This window comes from Lathamus discolor, chromosome 2 (assembly GCF_037157495.1).
Source record: "Lathamus discolor isolate bLatDis1 chromosome 2, bLatDis1.hap1, whole genome shotgun sequence".
Classification (NCBI taxonomy): Eukaryota; Metazoa; Chordata; class Aves; order Psittaciformes; family Psittacidae; genus Lathamus; species Lathamus discolor.
This window is the reverse complement of record NC_088885.1, coordinates 155181982-155204768: the sequence shown is the minus strand read 5'-3', so window position 1 is coordinate 155204768 and position 22787 is coordinate 155181982. Positions and strand designations below refer to the sequence as shown.

The window sequence follows — 22787 nt, the reverse complement described above, 5'->3', positions numbered from 1 at the left end:
GGGGGGAAGTCACCTAGAAGGGATGGATCTCTGCTCGGGTCAGGCTCGGTATCGGTCAGTAGGTGGGCAGCAATTGTATTGTGCATCACGTGAAGGTTTCTTGTCTGTTTTCCTTGGGGTTTACACCCTCCCACCCTTTTTATTACCATTATAGAATCATAGAATAGTTGGGGTTGGAAAGGACCTTAAGATTGTCCAGTTCCAAGCCCCTTGCCATGGGCAGGGACACCTCCCGCTAAACCATGTCACCCAAGGCTCTGTCCAGCCTGACCTTGAACACCGCCATTACTTTATTTCAAATATTAAACTGTTCTTATCTCAGCCCATAGGTTTTTCTTTTTTTTCAGTTCTCCTCCCCATCCCACCATGGTGGTGGACAGCAGTGAGTGACTGCATGGTACATACTTGCTGGCTGGGATTAAACCATGACATAGTGTTTAATCTCTGTGGCATTAGATGTAGTCTGCCATATTTCTGCTCACAAATCTGTGTTCCTTTACTGTGTGATCATTCACTTGTTTTACACACCCATATGTTAATAAATTGATTATTACGCATAGTCAGAAGTCCAATTCTATAATATGATCACTATGAAAGGCAATGTTTTGGCTTTATTCTGTAGGTTATTCCAATAGATATCAGATGGCCTTGTCGTGCAAGGGTTATAACTCAAATCTTCAAACCTCTGTTGATCCAAGAGGAGGAGGAGAGGAGTGAGGGCAGAAGGAACACCTGTAGAGTGTTTTTGGATGTGATTCAAGCAAGATGGTGTTTCAGTGACTTGACCGAAGTCTGGGAAATCACGTATGACGAGGAAGGTTCGGTATAGCATGAGGTCTGCATTCCTGGGGCACAGCCATCCACATCATGAGCCAGACTGACCTTCTAATGCCTTTGTGCAAAGTTTAACTTAGAGGCTTTCTAAAACTGACACCCATGTCTTGCAAAGTACAGAGTATTAAGCACTGGTTCTGAGATATCCTAAAGGTCAATGATAGGGAAGTCTTTGCAGATGGGAAGGTGCTTGGAAAAGCAATGACTTTGGAAGTGAAAATCTGTCAAACTTTGAGAGGTATGGAGATATCAGTAGGAAAGTATTTCTCATTGTTCATTCTACTGTAAAAGCTAAAGGGAAGCAAATCAAACTAGCTGCTGGCAAGTTTAAAATGAACAAAATGAAGTTGCATTTCATACAATTGGTATTCGAGCTCTTCATTGCAGTCAGCTCTGGAGGTTACAAAAAGTGCTTACAGAAGTGCGTGTAAGTTAATTAAAGAGAGGCATCTGTAAACATCTAGTTAGTACAAAGACATTAACTGTGCTTCAGGATGTGAGTCTTTGCAAACTGTGATTGGTGATAGTGGGACAGTAGGCTAGAAAAGCCTCTCTTATGGCCACTGCTGCAGATGGGATAAGAGGCAGATGGACCTTTGTACCTTTGTCCTGACTGCTGGTAGATATTTCTACTTGATGATTTTAGAGGTCTTTTCCAACCTAGCTGATTCTATGATTCTAAGATTCCTAACACACTCATTGCCCAGAAGGGGCCTGAAGTTTCCACAGTCCATTCAGGTTGGGCCGACACTGCCTATAGCTGTTGAAGAAGAGTAGAAAACACAAGAAAAGTGCCATGAAACACTGGGTCAAGTGATCACTACTGTAATTTTCCACAGGAACCAAATCTGTTAGAGGACAAAACTCTAACCAAGAGCACCCACCTTCAGCAGAGATGGTGAATGAAGGTTTCATTACTGAGACCTCCCTGACTAATGTGTTTCCAAGAATATCCGAGCTTTCCCTTTGTGCTTTATCTGCTTCCCTTTATGCTTGTAATCACCGAACCAACTTTAGTTGATTAAGTCTGTATTCTCCTAACAGTGTTTTGTTGTTTTTTTTTTTTTTTTCCATGGTAATGACTTGCTCTGATAAAAATGCAGAAGGTTTATCATAGGATTTCTAATGAGGATAAAGCCTCAGATGTGGCGTGGTCTATTAGAGATGCGGTGACTGCAGGATCAACCATAGAAACAAAAAGCAGGCAGGTAGTTAAGGCTGCAGGAGACCAGGATTAAAACTTGTCTCTAACAGATTTTCTGACTTTGGGCAAAGCAGCCAGTCTTTGTTCCTGTAAAATGGAGCTGGAGAACCTCTTTCTCTCCAGACTTTGTGTAACTTGCCTGCTAGATCCTTCAAACAAAGGCTTTGCTTCCCCTTCTCTCACTCATCTTCCTAATGGAGTTATTACCATTTTTACGGCTTCTGGAAAAGCTGTGGAAATCTACCCCTTTAGACACAGTCTATCCACACAGAGCCCTGTGCTCCCTGTCTTTGCCCTGAGCTGAATATAAGAAAGGTCTGACCTGAAATCCAGGCAACTTCTTTACACCAGTGCTGTGCTGTCAGCTGGGCTTTCCAAATTAGCAGGAGCGCAGTGCTCTGGGCTGGGGCTGGCGAGCATCCAGTAACTTGGGGCACAAGAAATGAATGCAGTTCTGCCTGCAAAAGGTGCCGCAGGCAGAGCTGGAGTTGTCTGCTGTGTGCTGGATTGATAGCAAATGAAAGCTTTTGTTGGGTGTTTTGAAGTGATGGATCTTGGGACTTAGTTACAGGTGAGGCTCAGTTTGGAAGTGGTATTTCAGACACGTGGAGCTATAATAATGTTTGAGAGTGAGGTCCCTGAGTGTCAGGGTGCACCCTAAGGGAGATGGAGTTGTGAGCAATACTGTGATTGGCAGTGCAGGGGCCTCACGAGCCAGAGCTTATCCCATAGCAACCCAGCAAGGGAGCAGGATGTGTCAGTAGTGGTAGGCAGGTTCAGCTGAGAACCCAGAGCACCAGACATGTCCATTGATGAAAGAAGTTTAACTTGAAGCCAGAAAAGTGATTCTGAGTCAGGATTAGCAGGGTATATTGCCAAGCTTCAAGCTGAAGGTAAGAGCTTGAAAACAGCTTCAATACAAAGGAGGCGAACAATCATCTGAACTTCTAGAAGCAGGATGTGATCTCTTAGTCCTTAAACAATGTGGAGCCTGTGCTTTCATGAAGCAAGAATTCATCCTTATTCCTGCAGCTTCCAAACCAAACTGATACTGGCTCCAAAAGATGATATGTGTGGCCTTTTCACTGCTGAAGCTTTAAGTCTGGTGCTGGGAAGGTGCTCCAGTGAGGTTATAGGCCTTGTTTGGGCTACTCAGACGTTGTCACTAAGTCCCAAAACTCTCAGATGCCACCCAGTCTAGTGAGCTGAAGGGTGTCTCTGAGAGCCTAAGGAAGGAGCAGGCAGCAGGAGACTTTGCGCATCACTATCCAGGCTGTTGGGCAGTGCTTGTTCAGTGAGCACACATTGATAGTAAGAAGATGGGGAAACAACTCCAAGCTTAGCGATACTATTGAGATAATATTGAGTTTTACATCTGAAAACAAAACAAAACCCCAACTGGCCACAAATTTGTGTTCCTTGGAGACAGTGGCTATGGAAACATTGCCTCCTCGGGGCTTGGTTCTTAGCACTCAGATTTTCTTACTTCATTGCTGAGTAGAAGAATAATGTGAACATAACTCAAACTCACCAGGCAATGAAAAGTGGAAGTGCAATATCTATGGGTTTTTAATTCTGATTATGCTGGGAATCATCTCTCCCAGGAACAATTCTTATCTACTGACTTTGTCTGGTTAAGGCCACTCAGCACTTAACCTCTCAGTCCAGCACTTGAACATCTGTATAATAGCACCTCATCTGCTTTATAAAGCTGTCATGCAGCTCACTGGAGTCATTTGTATCTGTGGTATCTTTAATGAATCTTTTGATTAAAAGGTGAAGTTTAGTAGTATTAGTATCTGCCTTATTACTCAGAATATGTTCTGAATCCTCTTGTGTATGCAGGCAATTTTGGTCTGTGTGTTGAGTATTTTTGAGTCCTCTTAACTGTACTTAAAGTACGTTCTGCACTGTTAAATAACCTTGCTTTGACAGAGTTCTTTTTTTCTTAACAATAATTAAAGGGTTTTGGATAAATTTGGTGGTTTTCTGTGACCCAGAGTAACAGCTGCAGATTGTAATAAACAGCTCGAAACCAGATCGCATACTAATTGGGCATCGTGACAGCTCAATTCTCAGCAGTGCAAGAATACTAGCAACTTGGGGTTTTTTCCATATATAGACTCAGAAAACATTACTCTTCCCAGCATTGGTCCCTGGCTGGCAGGTGCATTGCTGGTATATAATGACATCTACTGGCAACCACAAGTTTGCAAATTGTCCATCACTTCTTTAGACAAGTTCTCTGCCAAGATCCACTGCCAGTGTGGAAAGGAAGTATGAGAGAAAATATTGCCAACTTTGTGCTGCTTCTGATAGAGCTTTGGGGTGGCAAAACAGATTACCTTGTCACTGATAACTGTTGTTTGGATGCGGGATGGTCCTGAGGGCGATATTGCAGTGCATAGGCATGGATTAGCGGCCTGTTAGGTAGAAAATGGAAAAGCTTTCATAATAGTCTGGAAGTGGATCTCATAGCCTAAAGAATCACAGGAAGTTGAAGCATTGCACTGAGCAAGTTGCTATCACCGGTCTATCAAATGCATTTGAAGTGTTCCCTGCTCCTCTTCCTGATACATGTTTTCACATCTATTTAGTTAAGCAGCCAGATTTTCCCCTTTCCACTGTTCAGAGTTGTTGCCAGGCTGAGTCTCCATGTTCATGGGTGAGAAAGTGCAGGTTGCTTGTCCATGGGCTCTCTGAAGGTGCAGGTGAGCCCCTGGCAACACCGTGTTTCACAATGTTCTTTTCTAGCCCAAGTACAACCCTGGACATCTTTAGTTCCCCCTTTTGGGAGTCTCATCCTTTTTCTTAAGCACTACCTAGCTAGCGATTTTATGTCTCTCAAGTCCTGTTTTCTCTGGCCCTGACAGAAAGATAATGATTTATGTCTCAGACCCTGCTGGGTAATGAACATGTACATAGTAGCAAGTGCCAGATGAGAAAAATGTGGGGTATTTTTCATGGTAAATGTTTGTTTCCTGGTGAAATGGTGCGTGGGCCGTTAGCGGTTGTTATTTCAAGAGAATCTAATACATCTGGTGGTGTGAATGTGTTTGGGGCTCTGGAGACTCGTTTTGTCTTTAGGACTCTATATCATTCGCTCCACAAGGGATCTTGGCCTTAGCTTTTCCCCTTCTTTTACCTCAAGTAAAATGGAAAGAATGTGCATGACCTGTCTAAGGCACTCTGAGATGAAAAAGACCTGGGGAGCAGCATCATGTTATAAACTAATGTGTCTCATTGGACCAAAACAAGTTATAATTTTAGGAAAGATTTGACTGAGCAGTATCAGGTAAGTTTGACAGTCAACAGAGGTGTATCACTGTAGGTTACAAGTAGGTGACGATAAGACTTAAGGCAAGATACTGTCTCCAGTTTGGGCACGATGTTCAGAGAGTGATGTGGAAAGATGTTGCTCAATGTAGAGAGCAGTGGGAAGAATGATCAGCAATTTTGCAGATTTAACCATCAGGGAAGACTGAAAGAAATGAGCTCTGCAAGGAGGGGAGAAGTCATGGACTGGATGATGTGGTTAATCTTGAGGAAAAGCTTTCTACATACTTCCATGAAACATCAGAATGAGGCAGCTAAGGGGTGAATGTGGAATATCATCAGCAGCAGATGTTTAAGAGCAGATTGATACTAGGGTTTGGAATGCTGTGACACAGAACTCCTCTGCCATAATGTGCTTTTCTTGAAACTACTGAAATTGAGGGATGTGCAGAGACTGCATCAGGAACTTCTCAGAGCAAAGCAAAAGGAATTAATAGGTTTTCTTGCAAGGCAAAATATCAACCAGTACGTGACAAATCATCCACAGCAACAAAACTATTTTATGTGCTATTTATAGATGTAAATATATAAATTAATCAGTGTCATGATACATGACTGAGTTATTTTTCTACTTAGAATCATAGAATAGTTAGGGTTGGAAAGGACCTCAAGATCATCTAGTTCCAACCCCCCTGCCATGGGCAGGGACACTTCACACTAAGCCATCTCACCCAAGGCTACATCCAGCCTGGCCTTGAACACTGCCAGGGATGGAGCATTCACAACCTCCCTGGGCAACCCATTCCAGTGCCTCAATACCCTAACAGGAAAGAACTTACTCCTTATATTCAATCTAAACTTCCCCTGTTTAAGCTTTAACCCATTACCCCTTGTCCTGTCACTACAGTCCCTGATGAAGAGTCCCTCCCCAGCATCCCTGTAGGCCCCCTTCAGGTACTGGAAGGCTGCTATTAGGTCCCCACGCAGCCTTCTCTTCTCCAGGCTGAACAGCCCCAACTTTCTCAGCCTATCTTCATACGGGAGGTGCTCCAGTCCCGTGATCATCCTCATGGCCCTCCTCGGGACTTGTTCTAACAGTTCCATGTCCTTTTTATGTTGAGGACACCAGAACTGCACACAATACTCCAGGTGAGGTCTCACGAGAGCAGAGTAAAGGGGCAGAATCACCTCCTTCGACCTGCTGGTCACGCTCCTTTTGATGCAGCCCAGGATACGGTTGGCTTTCTGGGCTGCGAGCGCACACTGAAGCTGGCTCATGTTCATTTTCTCATTGAGCAGCACCCCCAAGTCCTTCTCTGCAGGGCTGCTCTGAATCTCTTCTTTGCCCAGTCTGTAGCTGTTCCTGGGATTACTCCGACCCAGGTGTAGGACCTTGCACTTGGCATGGTTGAACTTCATAAGGTTGGCATCAGCCCACCTCACAAGCATGTCAAGGTCCCTCTGGATGGCATCCCTTCCCTCCAGCATATCAACCGGACCACACAGCTTGGTGTCATCGGCAAACTTGCTGAGGGCGCACTCAATCCCACTGTCCATGTCAGCGACAAAGATGTTAAACAAGACCGGTCCCAACACCAATCCCTGAGGGACACCACTCGTTACCGGTCTCCAGCCGGACATTGAGCCATTGACCACAACTCTTTGTGTGCGGCCGTCCAGCCAGTTCTTTATCCACCGCGTGGTCCATCCATCAAATTGATATCTCTCCAATTTAGAGAGAAGGATGTCGTGTGGGGCAGTGTCAAACGCTTTGCACAAGTCCAGGTAGATGACATCAACTGCTTTACCCTTAACCATCAATTCTGTAGCCCCATCATAGAAGGCCACCAAATTGGTCAGGTAGGATTTCCCCCTAGTGAAGCCATGCTGGCTGTCACCAAGCACCTTGTTGTTCTTCATGTGCCTTAGCATGTTGTCCAGGAGAATGTGCTCCAAGATTTTGCCAGGCACAGAGGTGAGACTGACTGGTCTGTAATTCCCCGGGTCTTCCATTTTCCCCTTCTTGAAAATGGGGGTTATATTTCCCTTTTTCCAGTCGTCGGGAACTTCACCTGACTGCCATGATTTTTCAAATATGATGGCCAGTGGCTTAGCAACTTCATTCGCCAGCTCCTTCAGGACCCGCGGATGGATTCCATCAGGTCCCACGGACTTGTGTGCGTTCAGATTTTGAAGATGGTCTCGAACCAGATCCTCTCCTACAGTGGGCCCAAGGCTTCATTCTCACAGCCCCTGCATCTACTTTCTAAGAACTGGGTGGTGCAGTCAGAGCCTTTGGCAGTGAAGACCGAGGCGAAGAAGTCATTCAGAACCTCAGCCTTCTCCAAATCCTGCGTAGCCAGTTCTCCTGAAAGCTTCCTCAGGGGGCCTATTTTGCCCCTAGTCTGTTTTTTGTTTGCTACGTACCTGTAGAATCCCTTCCTATTATCCTTAACGTCCCTGGCTATGTTTAATTCTAACTGGGCCTTAGCCTTCCTAACCTGGTCCCTAGCTTCCCGGACAACATCCCTGTACTCTACCCAGGCTGCCTGTCCTTGCTTCCATTTTATAGAAGCCTCTTTTTTCCTTTGAATTTTCCTCAGCAGCTCCTTATCCATCCAAGGAGGTCTCCTGGCCCTCCTGCTGCACTTCCTTCTAGCTGGGATGCAGCACTCCTGAGCTTGCAGCAGGTGATCCTTGAGTATAAACCAACAGTCTTGGGCCCCCCTGCCCTCCAGAGCTATATCCCATGGAACCTTACTAAGCAGGCTCCTGAAGAGGCCAAAGTCTGCTCTTTTGAAGTCCAGGGCAGTGAGCTTGCTACACGCTCTTCTCACTCTCCTGGGGATCTCAAATTCGACCATCTCATGATCGCTGCATCCAAGGCTTCCCTGTAGTACCACATTCTCAACAAGCCCTTCCCTGTTGGTGAGCACAAGGTCAGGCATGGCACCTCTCCTTGTCGGCTCCTCTATTACTTGCAGAAGGAAGTTGTCTTCCACACAATCGAGGAACCTCCTGGATCCTCCTTATCCAGAGGTGAAACAGAGCTGAAGCATGTCAGAAGTCACTGGCACCGCGGTTCATGATTTTGGGGGTTGTGCCGTGAGGGCCAGGCCGGCTGTGTTGGTGTGTGCAGGAGGTCGATCTGCAGGAGGTGCTGCTGAACTCTAGGGGAAGTAAAATGCTCTGGGCCCAGTCCCTGAAGCTGCATGTTGAGAAAGGCAGAGGAGGAGAAGGAAGCAAACCAAGGAGCCTGGAATCTCCCAGTCCAGAGATGAAGGGCCACCTTTATTATGCCAATAGAGGGGGATCACGGTGGTCGCTCAGAGACGAAACACGGTTGCCCCACCGAGGTGTCCAGGCCGTGCGTTGGGAGTTTGGGCCCGATGTTGCAAGTGGGAGTTGTCTCGCACGCACGCGGGCCTAGCGGGGATGGAGCCGCTGCCGCTTTCCAGTGCTGCGGAGTCAGAGGATGCTGCCGATGGGCGATTCTTGCTGGTTCTGGGGCTGCTGGTCTCAGGTATTGGCGAGCACTGGGATAGCCCCTCGCTGCCTGGCGTGTGGGTGCTCTGACGGCGTCTTCTGCGCCTCGTGCTGGGAGTTTGGACCCGGCGTTGCGAGCGGGAGCGGTCTTGCACCCGCACGGGCCTGGTGGATCTTGAGGCGCTGCCTCTTTGTCGTGCTCTGGAGCCACGGGATGATGCTGATGGCCGCTGCCTGGTGGTGCTGCAGCTGCGGGTCTCAGGTGATGTGGAGCACTGGGAGAGCCTTGGCACCGCCTGGCTGCGGGTATTGCTCGCAGTGCGTGTTGCTGGCGGTCGGCTTCTCTCCTGCAATCTTCTAGGCCGCGTGTAGGGTGTCTGGGTGTGACGGGCGCACCGGGTTTGGTGTCGCTGTCGGTCAGGCCCAGGGGGGCTGGAGCGGCCGCTGCCCTCACACACTGGGAAACTGTGGCATGGTGCTGATGGCATGGGGCTGCTGCTGCTGGGGCTGCTGGACTCCTGTGCCTGAGCTTCTAGAGACTGCCGCGATGATGCTGGGCTGGCAGTGCTGGGGCTGCTGGTCTCCTGTGCTGCATGTCCAAGAGTCTGCCCCGATGCTACCTGGCTGGTGCTGCCGGGGCTGCTGGTCTTGGGTGCCTGAGGTTCCAGAGTCTGCCCCGATGCTGCTGGGCCGGCAGTGCTTGGACCAGCAAGCTCTGACCTGGCACTGGAGGCTACAAGGGAAAGCAGGAAGGATAAGGGCTTGGCTCCCAGGCCTGGGGCAGGGTAGGCCAGAGCGGTGCCCCATCCCTCCTGGAGCAGACTGGCTCAGCTAAGCCCACACCAGGCACCCGCTGCCCGGCCTTGCCTGGCCCCTGGCCCCAGCCCCGGAACACCCGGGGGCTTTGACACTTACAGGTGACCGAGCCAGCACAGCTGTCACACTCCCATCTGGCCTCATGGCTGCTCCCCAGGTTGGAGCAGAGTCTGTGAGTGCCCACAGCAGCGCAGGAGCAGCACAGGAACAGCTGCCAGAGCCTGGGGAAAGAAATGGGCTCATGTCTCTAAGGATAAAGTGCCTACAGCACGGGACTGTCCAGCAGAGCTCTTGTTCTCAGCCCTTCTGCTTCGAGCCCTTGCTGAGACAGAGATCCCAGCCGAGCCCCAGGGTGCCTCTTTGTCAACTTACCCGTCTGGCTCTGCCACCCCTCTGCCTCCTGGACAAAGGCACTCCGTGGCATCGCACCTCGTGTGCCTCTGGTACAGTTCTGCGTATGCGTTGTTGTCTTCCCATGACGCTTGTCTGAGGGAGAGAGGAAACTTGATGAGCCCCTGCTGCCACAGCATAAGTTGTATGCAGGGCCTCCCCGCTCTTCTTTCCCCACGCCCTATTTCCAACTCCTGCATGGAGCTAAGCCTAGACTTGGGGCTCAGCGGAGAGCCATAACTGCAGGGGCAGGTCTAGATGTGGCACAGTGCTGGCCAGGAGGACACCAACCTGACGGGGATTCGGATCCCCATGAAGAGCATTTCTGTTAGAAACGATTTTGTATTTTGACAGAGAGGGCACTGCAAGGAAAACATGCCGGCATGCATAGCCTGTCCCTGCAGGAGAAACAGAGAGAGCGTGAGTGAGGCTCTGGCGCTGCTGAGAGCCTGCCGCTCCCGGAGCAAGGGAACAGCTCCTACCTGGATGCAGGCCCTGTGGAACCAAGCATGGGTGCATGCTGGGCACACCATGGTCCCATAGGTGGTTCTGCCTTCAACAGGGTCCATGCAGATGAGGCAGTTGGTGTCCTCTGGAGCCACCAGCTCTTGCTGCTGTGGACGGTGCTCCCAGCAGAAGGAACTGGGGGAAGAGGGAAGGGATGGGTGAGATGAGAAGCGCTGGGTCCTTCCCTGGTGATGGGGAGAAGGGTAGAGGGGGTACCTGTACGGCTGGAGGTAACGGGTGACGCATCCACCCTCCACGGCACAGGGGAGATGGAACCTGCGGTCACAGCCCATCCCCTGGCAGGCGATGGTGGCCCCCCTCTCGCCACACACAAAGCAGACCTGGAAAGAGCAGAGCAGCCCCCATCAGCGGCAGCCTCAGGGTCTCCACAGCCAGAGCCACACCTCGGGGCAGGGCGCAGGATGTGGCCCCAGCTGGATCACAGGCCACAGATCCACCTGGCAGAGCAGGCTCCTGTGCTGGAGCCTGTGTGGAGCTGCTGGGAGCAAGACTTCTGTCCCAGAGCTGGGCGGAAAGGCTGGGATTCCGTTCTTGGCATCTGCGCTAAGCTCCCGCAAACCTCTCCTCCCACCAATCACCCTGATCATCTCAGGTCCTCACCATCTGGGCTGCCTGGTCGACTGCACGTTGAAAATCCATAGAATGAAAGAACGTCTGATCTTCCTGTTGGGTCCCTCGTGGACGAAGGTCACTGGCAAAAAACTGCAGAAGAGCAGAGACAAGGAGCAGATGAGGGGCATGTGGCAGGGCAGGTGCGTTGCAAAGATGAAACCAGCCCCAGAGGAACTCACCAGGCAAAAGCGATGGGCACAGACCCATTGACAATTCACTTTTGGCCCGCAGATGTCCGGGTCTGCCTCTGCGCGGCGACACAGCATGCATGCTGGAAAGGAGAGAGCAAATGCCACTGAGAATGAGCACCTCTGTGGGGCCAGGGATGCGTCCCTGAGGGATTGCCCCCAAGGGCTGCTCTGTCCCTGCCTAGCCGGCTGCTGAGCAGGGCTGGAAGCCTTGGAGAGGAAAGGGCACTGCAGGCATGGGTGTCCCGGAGGCTGCGCACTGCCCAGCCCTGGACCCGCTTGCCAAGCAGAGGAGCGGCCCTCCCCCACGGTGGCTTTGGAGCTCCTGCCTCCCCCTGCCAACGCTCCCGGTCCACGCCGACAGCCTCAGGAGTCCCTCTGCCAGGCTGTAGGAGGGGGACTTTGCTCTTACTCTGCTCCATGGAGTCGGGTGTCCTACACCTCCTTGCGGACGTGTCAGACATCAAAGGTGGGCGTTTGGAGAGTCCCTGTCCCAGCAGCGCTGGGCCTTCTTCTCCAAATGCTCCTCTGCTACCTCTGAGGGAGAAGAGAGACGCGGGTGGGCTTGCAGCACAGGCCCAGAGCCCTGCGGTGTGGAGCCCCCTCTCCTCCCTCGGCAGCCCCCCGAGAGCCCTGTCCCTGCCCTCTACTCCCCGCACCTCACCAGGTCGCAGCGATGCACTGTGCCCTGCGTTCCCCTTTTTATAGGCCTGCCCCCGCCCCCGGTCACAGTGGCCTCTGTGACGTCAGCACCGCTGGCCCGCGTGCGCCCCAAGTACGGGCAGGGGCACCCTCGGCCACACAGCACCCGCTGTGACACGGCCACTACCTCACAGGGCTGGCTGTGGAGCGCACAGGCAGGGACCCGAGCCCTTGGCACCCACGTCACCGGGGCGGCTGCTCCACCTGCAAGTGCAGACTCAAGGGCCAGCTTAGGGGCACAGTTTCCTGGTGAACTTGGCAGCGTTAGCTTAACGGTTGGACGCGATGCCCTTCACGGCCTTCTCCAACCTAGATGATTCCTGTGGCTCTCATTACCATTCCACTATTACTTTATCACCATTTGCTTACGCTATGATTTTCCTTCAGTCGTCGGTTCCTTACCATATGATCACCGTTTCAACACCATTTGATCATCGCTTCATCATGAAGAAAGCCCTTTTAATTAACCCACCAAGGATGACTTCCCTGAATAATTCGCCCGCAACACCAGGACAAACACCGGACCGTGTCTGGAGCACAAGTGGAGTAGAAGAAAAGGAATGATGGAATAGTTTGGGTGGGATGGACCTTCAAAGGTCCACTTAATGGCTGGAGTACTGTTTGTCCCTAAAACTAGAGAAGCCGCTGTTGGTTGTGGCAGTCATCAAGACTGCATTAAACTCATGCGGTGAGCGCAGCTAAAAGAGGCAGCCAACAGACGAGTAGTTTCTCTGCTTTCCTTTGAGATCTCCTGGAAACTTCTAGGGCTGCTGGAGAACGGGGAACTCTTCAAGGGTTCTCAGGGGGCTGGCTGCAGCTGGGAAGGGATAAGTACAGGAGGCCTGTGTTCCAGCAGGCTCTAGCAACTTGCAATGAGCTCTGCCAGCTATGCCTGATCAGAAGGTGCTTTGAGCTTTTTTCCTTCTCCAGCTGACTCCTAGTTTGGGAAGATCATCGCCCTTTCAGCAGGTGCTGTGGAGAAGCCTATACAGCTGCTGGCCTTAAAATGCAGCTCCCAGAGGTAGCAGTTGATGCAGTAGTCGAGGAAGAGATTAGTTCATAGAATCATAGAATCATAGAATAGTTAGGGTTGGAAAGGACTTCAAGATCATCTAATTCCAACCCCCCTGACATGGGCAGGGACAGCTCACACTAAACCACTAAACCACACTCTTCTTTGCCCAGTCTGTAGCTGTTCCTGGGATTACTCCGACCCAGGTGTAGGACCTTGCACTTGGCATGGTTGAACTTCATAAGGTTGGCATCAGCCCACCTCACAAGCATGTCAAGGTCCCTCTGGATGGCATCCCTTCCCTCCAGCATATCAACCGGACCACACAGCTTGGTGTCATCGGCAAACTTGCTGAGGGCGCACTCAATCCCACTGTCCATGTAAGCGATGAAGATGTTAAACAAGACCGGTCCCAACACCAATCCCTAAGAGACACCCCTTGTTACTGGTCTCCAGCTGGACATTGAGCCATTGATCACAACTTCAGTGCATGCTTCTCCTGTAGCACTTGGAAAGCTGTTTGTCTGGTCCTGAGCAGTGGCAAATGAGCAGGGAGCATCAGCTTGCATTTTGAGACAAGGAGGTTTTCATAGAATCATAGAATGGTTAGGGTTGGAAAGGACCTCAAGATCATCTAGTTCCAACCCCCCTGCCATGGACAGGGACACCTCTCACTAAACCATCCAACACAAGGCTTCATCCAACCAGCAAGGCTATTATGTTTTTCACATTTCAAAGTGTCTGACAAATGCATCTTTAATTGAGAAACCTCTTGCCTCAGCAACACAAACAAGAAAAAATGGAATTCCAGTAATTACTGGTCCTGCTTCTGAGAATACAGCCTGCTGTAGTGCAGTTTATTTCTCAGGTTATTCCTCTATGTAGTGGTGGGATTATGGTGCCAATTGATTCCAGTTACCTTTTACCTCCTGTTGATTATGTTCAACCATAATTAGGTCTTCAAACCATTTGTTGTTTCTTAAATTGAACATTTCAGAAACTGATTGAGCTCTTCTAGTTGTTGAACAAATTCTAAGCTCCCCCTTGTACTCTTCTGTGTTCTCCCTGTTGCAGAGGTAGATGTTTTCTTCAAATAAGTACTCCACTCGAGTCAGACTTGATTATAGATGAACCAGCAGTTAAATAGTTGTTGAAGGTGTCTGGCCACCCCAGTCTTTCAGCAATTCCTTATGTAGTAAGTGGAGTGTTGCAACAGAGATGCAGCTAATATGACACTGATGAACGGGATCTGGGATGCTAATGACAACTTTGAAGTCTTAAGGATGTTTCCAGGCTGTTTGAACTCTACAGTGACTTTGATCAGGGTATACCTGTGTACCAAATCAGTAAACTCTGATTCATCTTCTTTCCTGCAGTACCAAGCTTATGGGTGACCATGTGTCATAATATCTGCTACATAGTTGTAATTCTACATATTTTGGTGCAAAGGTTCTTCATAGAAAGATCTCTGTTGGTATCCATGAAAAATTATGCACCTGCTCTCACCAGAAGAACAATAGCTAGAATCATATGATGAAAGGTCAGAAGGACCCTTCTGGTCTCATGGTATTGTCCATGATGTTCATGGTAAGGTTTAATGGTTCAGAGACACCCCTTGAAGACAGAGTGAACTCTCTTGAATTTCTCATGGAGAAGTACCTTTTGAGAGCAATTGATTTCTATACAATGAATTGAATAAAATCTTTGATATGTTTGCAATACAAAAAAGGTGGTAATTTTCATTTAAGCAGCTGGGTTTCCTTGATAGATGAGCCAAACTTCTGACTTGTACTGACTCCTCTGTATCATTTGCACACTAACTTTCTGTTTATTACATCAGAATGTTACAGATACCAAGCAGAGATCTTATTCTTTTCTTAGAATAAACTAAAATGAACTTCAAGTTGGGATGAATGTCTCATTTCTTGTGGAAGCAGAAGATAATGCCGGCTTGGTGTGAAATTTGCCAGGATATTAATAGGGTTTTAGCATCATTAAGCTAATAGAATCCTGTATCTTTGAGAATGGGAGTCATTTGTGCTGCCTGTCTGGTCAGGAGCTTTTGAAGATAGAGCTGGGTGACTTATATCCACTGCAGCTCTGCCTCTCAGTTAATTTACAGATCCTCCCTGGCTTTTAATGAAGCCTTTGTCTTTGCTTTCCTGAAAAATAAGATAAACCCCAAACTTATAATATTTGTCAAATAAATGTTTATTTTTCATGGCTGCTGGAGGCAAAGTTGTGCAATCTTTCATTTCAGCCTCCTTAAGCTCCTGAATAGAAAAACCTAGAAAAGGAAGATATCATAGAATCACAGAATCCCAAGGGTTGGAAGGGACCTAAAAAGATCATCTAGTCCAACCCCCCTGCAAGAGCAGGGTAACCTACAGTACATCACACAGGAACTTGTCCAGGCGGGCCTTGAATATCTCCAGTGTAGGAGACTCCACAACCCCCCTGGGCAGCCTGTTCCAGTGCTCTGTCACTCTTACAGTAAAGAAGTTCTTCCTGATGTTAACGTGGAACTTCCTATGCTCCAGTTTACACCCATTGCCCCTTGTCCTATCACTGGATATCACTGAAAAAAGCCTAGCTCCATCATCCTGACACCCACCCTTTACATATTTGTAAACATTGATGAGGTCACCCCTCAGTCTCCTCTTTTGCAAGCTAAAGAGACCCAGCTCCCTCAGCCTCTCCTCATAAGGGAGATGTTCCACTCCCTTAATCCGTTCCAGGCAATGCAGCCTCTTGGAAGTGTTCTCAGACACTTGAGCCTGAAGATCACATTCAAGTGGAGACATCTCTTTTGTCCTCCTCTCCTTTTCTCGTCAAACTGCAAACAGTTTATTGTGTAACCATGGATCAGCAGTAGGTCACTTACTCGTGGTCTTCTGGTTCATTCTTTGTGAATGTCAGGTTTCCAAGGTAAAAGCAGGCCAAAGAGCCAGGAGTGGGAATAAATAAACTTCTTAAGCACTGACCTAGGACAGAAGCAATTTGGAGTTAGTTTCTATCTTTGTCCTAGACTCTGTGACCTTCCATATGTCTTCTGCTCAGTTACACCTCTGACTCATCAACCTCATGAGATGGAAGCAGAATTACATTTGTTATAACTTCCTTCTTGTTTCACAGGGATGCTGTGATGTTAATTAACAAAGGACAGAGGGGTGTGTTAATGATGAAAGGGTAACACTGCATGGTTCCATTTTGCTTCTGTTTCCATTTCATCTTACCCATTTCATTTTGTTTCTCTTCATCACTTTCTATTTTGTCTCCTACCATTGGTATAGATCCCCCAGTTTACAGAGTTGTCAATACGCTGAGTGAGTGATTCATGGGGTTCTGCTTGGCAGGTTTCTGAAGGTCTCCCAAAGACACCTTTATTGATATTTTGTGTCAGGGCTAAAAGTATTGTATTTGATTTTAGGATTAGAAAAAGTGACACTTCTGTGATAGATGTGGATCAGTTTGGAAGTCAAAATAAATGTATAAAATTGAGCTTAGAATGATCTATCTTCTGTCTGCTTTGTACGCTGAAGGAAAAGTCCAGTGATCTACTTGAATTTGACAGGCTAATGGGAATTTAACCATGTGTTTTGGACTGATTTTCCCCCATTATCTGCTTGTTTACTTTGTTCTCATTTCCATTAACATGGGCCACAACCCATAGTTTGAAATGAAATCTCTGATTATAGGCCACAGCTGTTCTCTATTTGGAAGAAATATTTGTAAACTTGGCAGCTACTTGAGGAGCTGCAAGTGGAGGACAGAAAAGCACTTAAACTTGAGTGGATTGCTTAAAGACATCAATGAGGGATTATTCCTTTGTGTGCTTCTGATGGCTCTCTAGGATCAGGTCATAGTGATGTCTTCTATCTCTATCTTTTTGCATACCTGCCTATCCATTCCTTCTCTATTTCAGGTCTCTTTCTTCTCAGAGAAATTCATCTATGAGGCTGAATATGGTTAAATTCCTGTATTAGTTGCTCTCACTTTGAGGAAACACATCATCTAGCAATTAAGGTTATCTACTTCGTCATTTCAGAGTTATGTCCACTCAGCCAAGTGAGGCTCTACATAGGATGTAGTTATAATGGTCACAGACAATACATATATAATGCTCAGATGATTCTATGGAGATCACTGTACCCAAACAAGGTGAATTGTTGAATGGTATGCAACAAATTAAGCTATATGTGCATATGGTGAGCATATAAATGAAGGTTTGTTTAAAAACAAGCCAACCTTTATGGCCATGGAGGGATCACTAACCTAGAGCAGGTATCTGGTAAATCCATGTGTTGATGGTATACCAGGAAGACATCCCTGTTCAAATGTAGGAATGCATAACTCTGCCAATGCAAACTAATAAAGCAACCTATGTGGGTGTTTCCATACTTCCCCATCTCATCTCTCTAATAGATGGTATACTTGAAACGAAGGGGAGTATCTTCATTCTTTCTCACCCCAGTATCCTGTCTGCAGCAGCTGAGTTGCCTGTGCTATGAATTTTCTCATAATGTGGCATTTCCTTTTGTCCATTGGGTCTGAACAAACCATGTACCCATATAAACCCTGCTTTAAGACCCTCCCAGGAAGGACAGAAGTAGTGCTTGCGCCTTGCTTTGTATCTATTTTGTTGCTCTGAATGCTTCCTTTAGAAAGCTGTCCTGGGTTGAGCAGCAGCAGGCATTTTTCTCCTTCTTAGGAGCTAGTACAGTGCTGTGTTTTGATCTTTTGGCCTGGGAGCATTGCTGATAACACCGATGTTTTCAGTTGCTGCTCGAATGTTTGGTCTGGCCAAGGACTTTCTAAGCCTCATGCTCTGCCAGGGAGGAGGGGAGGCTGGGAGGAAGCAGAGACAGGACACCTGACCCAAACTGACCAAAGGGGTATTCCATACCACAGCACGTCATGCCCAGGATGTAACTGGGAGTTACCTGGAGGGGCTAGAGGGACTGCAGGGTTGGACGAGGTATTGGTCGGTGCTTGGCTGGGGGGAGTGGGGCGAGTTATCAGTCAGCTGGTGCTGAGGTGTTGTATTCTTTCCTCTTGTTATTTCCTTTATCATTATTATTATTGGAGGTAGCAGTAGTGATTTGTGTTATACCTTAGTTAGGACAAGGGGCAATGGGTGTAAGCTGGAACATAGGAAGTTCCACATTAACATCAGGAAGAACTTCTTTACTGTAAGAGTGACAGAGCACTGGAACAGGTTGCCCAGGGGGGTTGTGGAGTCTCCTACACTGGAGATATTCAAGGCCCGCCTGGACAAGTTCCTGTGTGATGTACTGTAGATTACCCTGCTCTTGCAGGGGGGTTGGACTAGATGATCTTTTTAGGTCCCTTCCAACCCTTGGGATTCTGTGATTCTGTGATTCTGTGATTAGTTACTAAACTGTTCTTATCTCAACCCGTGGGAGTTGCGTTCTTTTCGATTCTCCTCTCCGTCCCTCCAGGAGCAGGGGGAGGGCAAGAAGGGGGGGAGTGAGTGAACGAGGTTTGTGGTTGGGTTTAAAGCACAACAAAAGCTAATTCAAAATTCTATCATTTTTACTGAGTTCTTCTTTAACTTTTTTTGTTTTCGTATGGCTCAGAAAACCTTTTGCTTGCAGAATTTATACCAGCTCTCTGAGGAGTGAAAGAGGGAGTTTTCAGAGTGATTTGTGTGGTGCAACATTTTCAGTATTCAGTATTTTAGCATCTTCCCAAGCCAAGCTGCCATATTTATTAAATGCACTTTCTCACAGATACCACTACCTACACATTTGAGTTTTTGTCCACAAAACTGTTGACCAAGGAAGCAATATGTTACCCATCTAAAATGTAAAACTACTCCAGAAAATGTGAGCTAACTCCAAGGTATGCTGCCTTGGAAGCTATACTCTCTTCCCTTCCTTACCAGTAGTCTCTTCTGGTTTTGCTGGTTCTTCCCATTTCCCTCGTCCTTCTTATCTTCCTGTTCTGGCCTAGATGTCTCTCCAGAAATGGACAACTTTTGAAGTTCAGACATCCGTAAAGTAGATGAGTGGCAGTAGAAATGCATGGCGTAAAGATGTAGGTTTACCTGTCAGCACCAGATTCCCATAGGGTTGAAGCTGGGAGTGCAGCCAGCCTGGTGGGAAATCATATTATTTTTATCCCTCTCAGTAGCGCAACCAGGTTTGGCCTTGATGCAAGGAATGTGATGGGCTTATCTTCCCCAGGGCTGCCAAAGCCTACCTGTTTTCCCAGTGTGGTGTCTGGATCCTCTAGCCCAGAACATTTTCACACTGTGTCTTCTTGGCAGTTATTTCATTGCCCTGTGCTCTCTGCTATTGCTTTATTATATTTACACATTGCTTGCAGTTATACACTGAGCTTTGGAGCACAGTGACTGTCACTTAATATTTATTCATACAGTCCAGCAGAGTGACCCAATCAGGGAACAAATGAGGCATTGCTGTAATTCAAGTGAATAATGGTGGAATAACTACTGAAAAGTGAAAAGTGGCATTTATAGAAATATACAGCTACCTGTGTACTATATAACCTCTGTATTCTGACAGTCTGTGTCAGTATATGGCTTCATTGCTTGCAGTACCTCCCTGCCCTCTCTTGCTCAGCAGCATCTGCTTCCATGTGACTGACTGCACTCCACAGCTATATTGCAAGATTGTTGGTTGCTTTAGATCAGATGACATTTTGACAAGTATTTTGGTAATGGTGAATCAATCTCTGGCCAACTTTGGTGGAAATGTTTGATTAAAGGCTGCTGGTTGTACAGCACAGAGGATGAAACTAAACTTAAGTGGCTGGCTTTCCAGTGGATAAGGAAAAGACAAGCTGCTCATGAGCTTGCAAAGGAAAAGTACTTGGGAAAATCTGTTGCCTGCCTTTTGAGCCCAATTGCTGAAGCTGTAACCTTCCCAACAAGAACTTTTTATAAGAGCAAGTAGTGATAAGACAAGGGGTAATGGCTTTAACTGAAAAAGGGTAGGTTTAGATTAGATGTAACAAAGAAATTCTTTACTGTGAGGGTGCTGAGGCACTGGCACAGGTTGCCCAGAGAAGCTGTGGCTGCCCCATTGCTGGCACTGTTCAAGGCCAGGTTGGACAGCGCTTGGAGCAAGCTGTTCTAGTGGAAGGTGTGTCCCTGCCCATGCCAGAGGGTTGGAACTGGATGAGCTTTAAGGTCTGTTCCAACACAAACCATTCATGATTCTTTGGTAACTCCTCTTGAACAAAGTTATTTCAGGTGCCTGTGATTTTTTCTTCAGACACTTTTGTCATTTTCTAACTGCAACTTTCCCTGTCTTTAGACAGTGGTTTCCAGGATATATGCACCAGTAGACCCCTCAACCCACGAGTGTTGGAGGGAGAGAGGCAAGCTCATCTACTAACCCAACTGACCTAATTGGTGGGGCTATGGGAAGGGAACAGACACCTTTTGGCTATGCCAGCACTTCCCTAGGCCTTAGCAGCATGCTGAGTACAATGCTTGGGATTTTACCTGATTAAAAAAATCTAGTGGACAAGTGAAAAGAAAATGTGATTTTTCTGCAAATGCAGTTCATGAAGTTGGTTAGTGCAAAAGAAGATATTTGTTTAGTGATGTGGATTGCTCTGGCAGCATGACTCTGTTCCAGTCAGCTTCATCGTCAGTGGGGTTGTGGCGGCTGGCTGTGAATTAAGGGTGCAAACTGTTGGTTGCTTTCCCATCCGTGCCTGTCACAGATACTTTGGCACTCTGCAAGCACAGCAGCACCGATGCTTTTCTGCTTCCTGCTCTCTTCCACTGCTTGCTCTTGTAGGTTACTCAGTTTACTTTGTGTGTTCTGACATAGGCAATGCAGTCTTCTTTTTGTGCATTTATTAAGTTTCAAACACCTGCTGAACCAATCCTTAGCCTGAAAGGTCTTATCTGTTTAGTGAGGGATAGAAAGCAGCTGTCTGGGTGTTCCCATTAGGGGATTCAGCAGAAGGGACAGAAGTAGCAGCCCTTTCCACTGTGTAGCCTGGTGGAGTTCAATGGTGGTATCCCATATGACATTAATCCTGTCTCTATGGTCTAGGTTGCTTCTGTGCAGTTTTCTCTTTGGGGAGGAACAGGTAAAGCTGATGTATACTCAAAGATTTCCCCTGCAAGCTGGCAAAACTCTCTAGCTTCATTTCCAGTAAAGGGTCAGCTCTGTGCCTTGCCGGCTGATGTGTGGTGTGCGATGCTTCAGCTTATGCAGCAAGAGAGAGGCAGTGGCAATAGATACAAGTGAAGAAAAAGCTTTTATTGAGCTATTTGGAGTGCTCACTGGATCATCTATTCCCTGAGCATGGTGCATCCCTGAAGTTTTTCTTCGCTGCTTGGTAATCCTGGTCCAAGGGTTGCAGTTAAGACTGACCAGCTGTCTGTGGCATGCATGGTCACCAAAAGGGAGAGTCAAAGTGCCTTCCTTCAAATGCCCATGTAGCCTTTTGGTTGTGAGTGCCAAGAGATCTGCTCTGGGCTTCCCATCTTTGTAGGCAGCTGCATGAGATCTGTTATAAGTAAAGAAAAAATTGTGCTGCTTTAGTTAATAAATAATGAATGCAACAGGAAAAGCACTTTTCCTGGGATGGTAAGTAACGTCTGGGAAGAAGAGTAACCTTATTTGGGGAGATTTTCAACTCCAAATTGGATAAACCCTGCACAATTTGGTCTGACTTCAGCGTTGATGGTGTTTTGAGAGGAAGGTTAGACTAGAAACAATATGAGGTCCTATGAACACTGTGCCTCAAACTTACTGACTGACTGCTATGATTAATTTGTGCAGCTATGCCAAGGAGTTGGCTTTTCATGGAGAATAAAAGGAAAAAAGTTAAGCAAATTCCTTTACTTTGCATAGAAAAGACACATTTTTTTTCTTCTACCTTCGATGCCCACTTTGCCATGGAACAGCATTTCCTTCAAGTTGTATCAGTCTCTTAGAGCAAATGATTTCCTTAAAACTGACTTTTGCTTTTTGATGGGCTTTCTACCCCACTAAGAAGCCATTCAAATACAGCAGATCTGACATTCATGAAGGTGCAGTTAGCAAGAAACTTAGTTGCAAAAGTATCCAATGACTTTAATTCGCATATACAGCACAGATACTTTTATCTTTCATTAAAATATAAATATACCAAATATACCTGTAAATAAATAAGGCCAGATTTTTTCGCTCTGACATTGGAACCTTGCCCTAGGAATCCATCCATCTAAATCTGCTGAACTACTTATGTGGGAAACATATGTCCCAAGTAAGACTGAATGTGGCGGAATTCGGTCTGAATTTATCTGCTCACATTACATGAGGCAGTCTGTAGTATGTAGGTAGTCCTCTGTAAGTATATACAGGCAACTATAAGTAACCTCTATGAGTAAACGCAGGTATGCATCAACTGCTTAATCACGTTAATGCTCTTTCAAAAGGATTCTTCTATGCTACTGAGTTTTTACAAAAGTAGATGGAGAAACACCCTTCAATCACTTCAGTGTGCTTTGTGGCATGCCGTTTGCCAGCAGTGCTAGTGGCTTTACATCCCACAAATGGGTGTCCGCTCTTTCAGGTAGAAGAGACACTGGTAACAGTCCTTTAAAGGACTCATGGCAACATCTCTTGTAAAATCCAGCTTTATTGATAAGGTCTGGGTTGATGGGATTCAAAGGTTATATTTTGGTGTAATGTGAGCAGGTAAAGGGGAAAGAATTCCCACATTTGGGTTTTTCAGGAAGTTCCCA

General features: G+C 47.2%; 1 protein-coding gene across 1 annotated transcript in view; it reads left to right on the top strand.

The window, feature by feature from the left end:
- Nucleotides 1-22787, top strand: part of COL22A1 (collagen type XXII alpha 1 chain) — a 145348-nt gene that overhangs the window by 10802 nt on the left and 111759 nt on the right. The window lies entirely within an intron of this gene.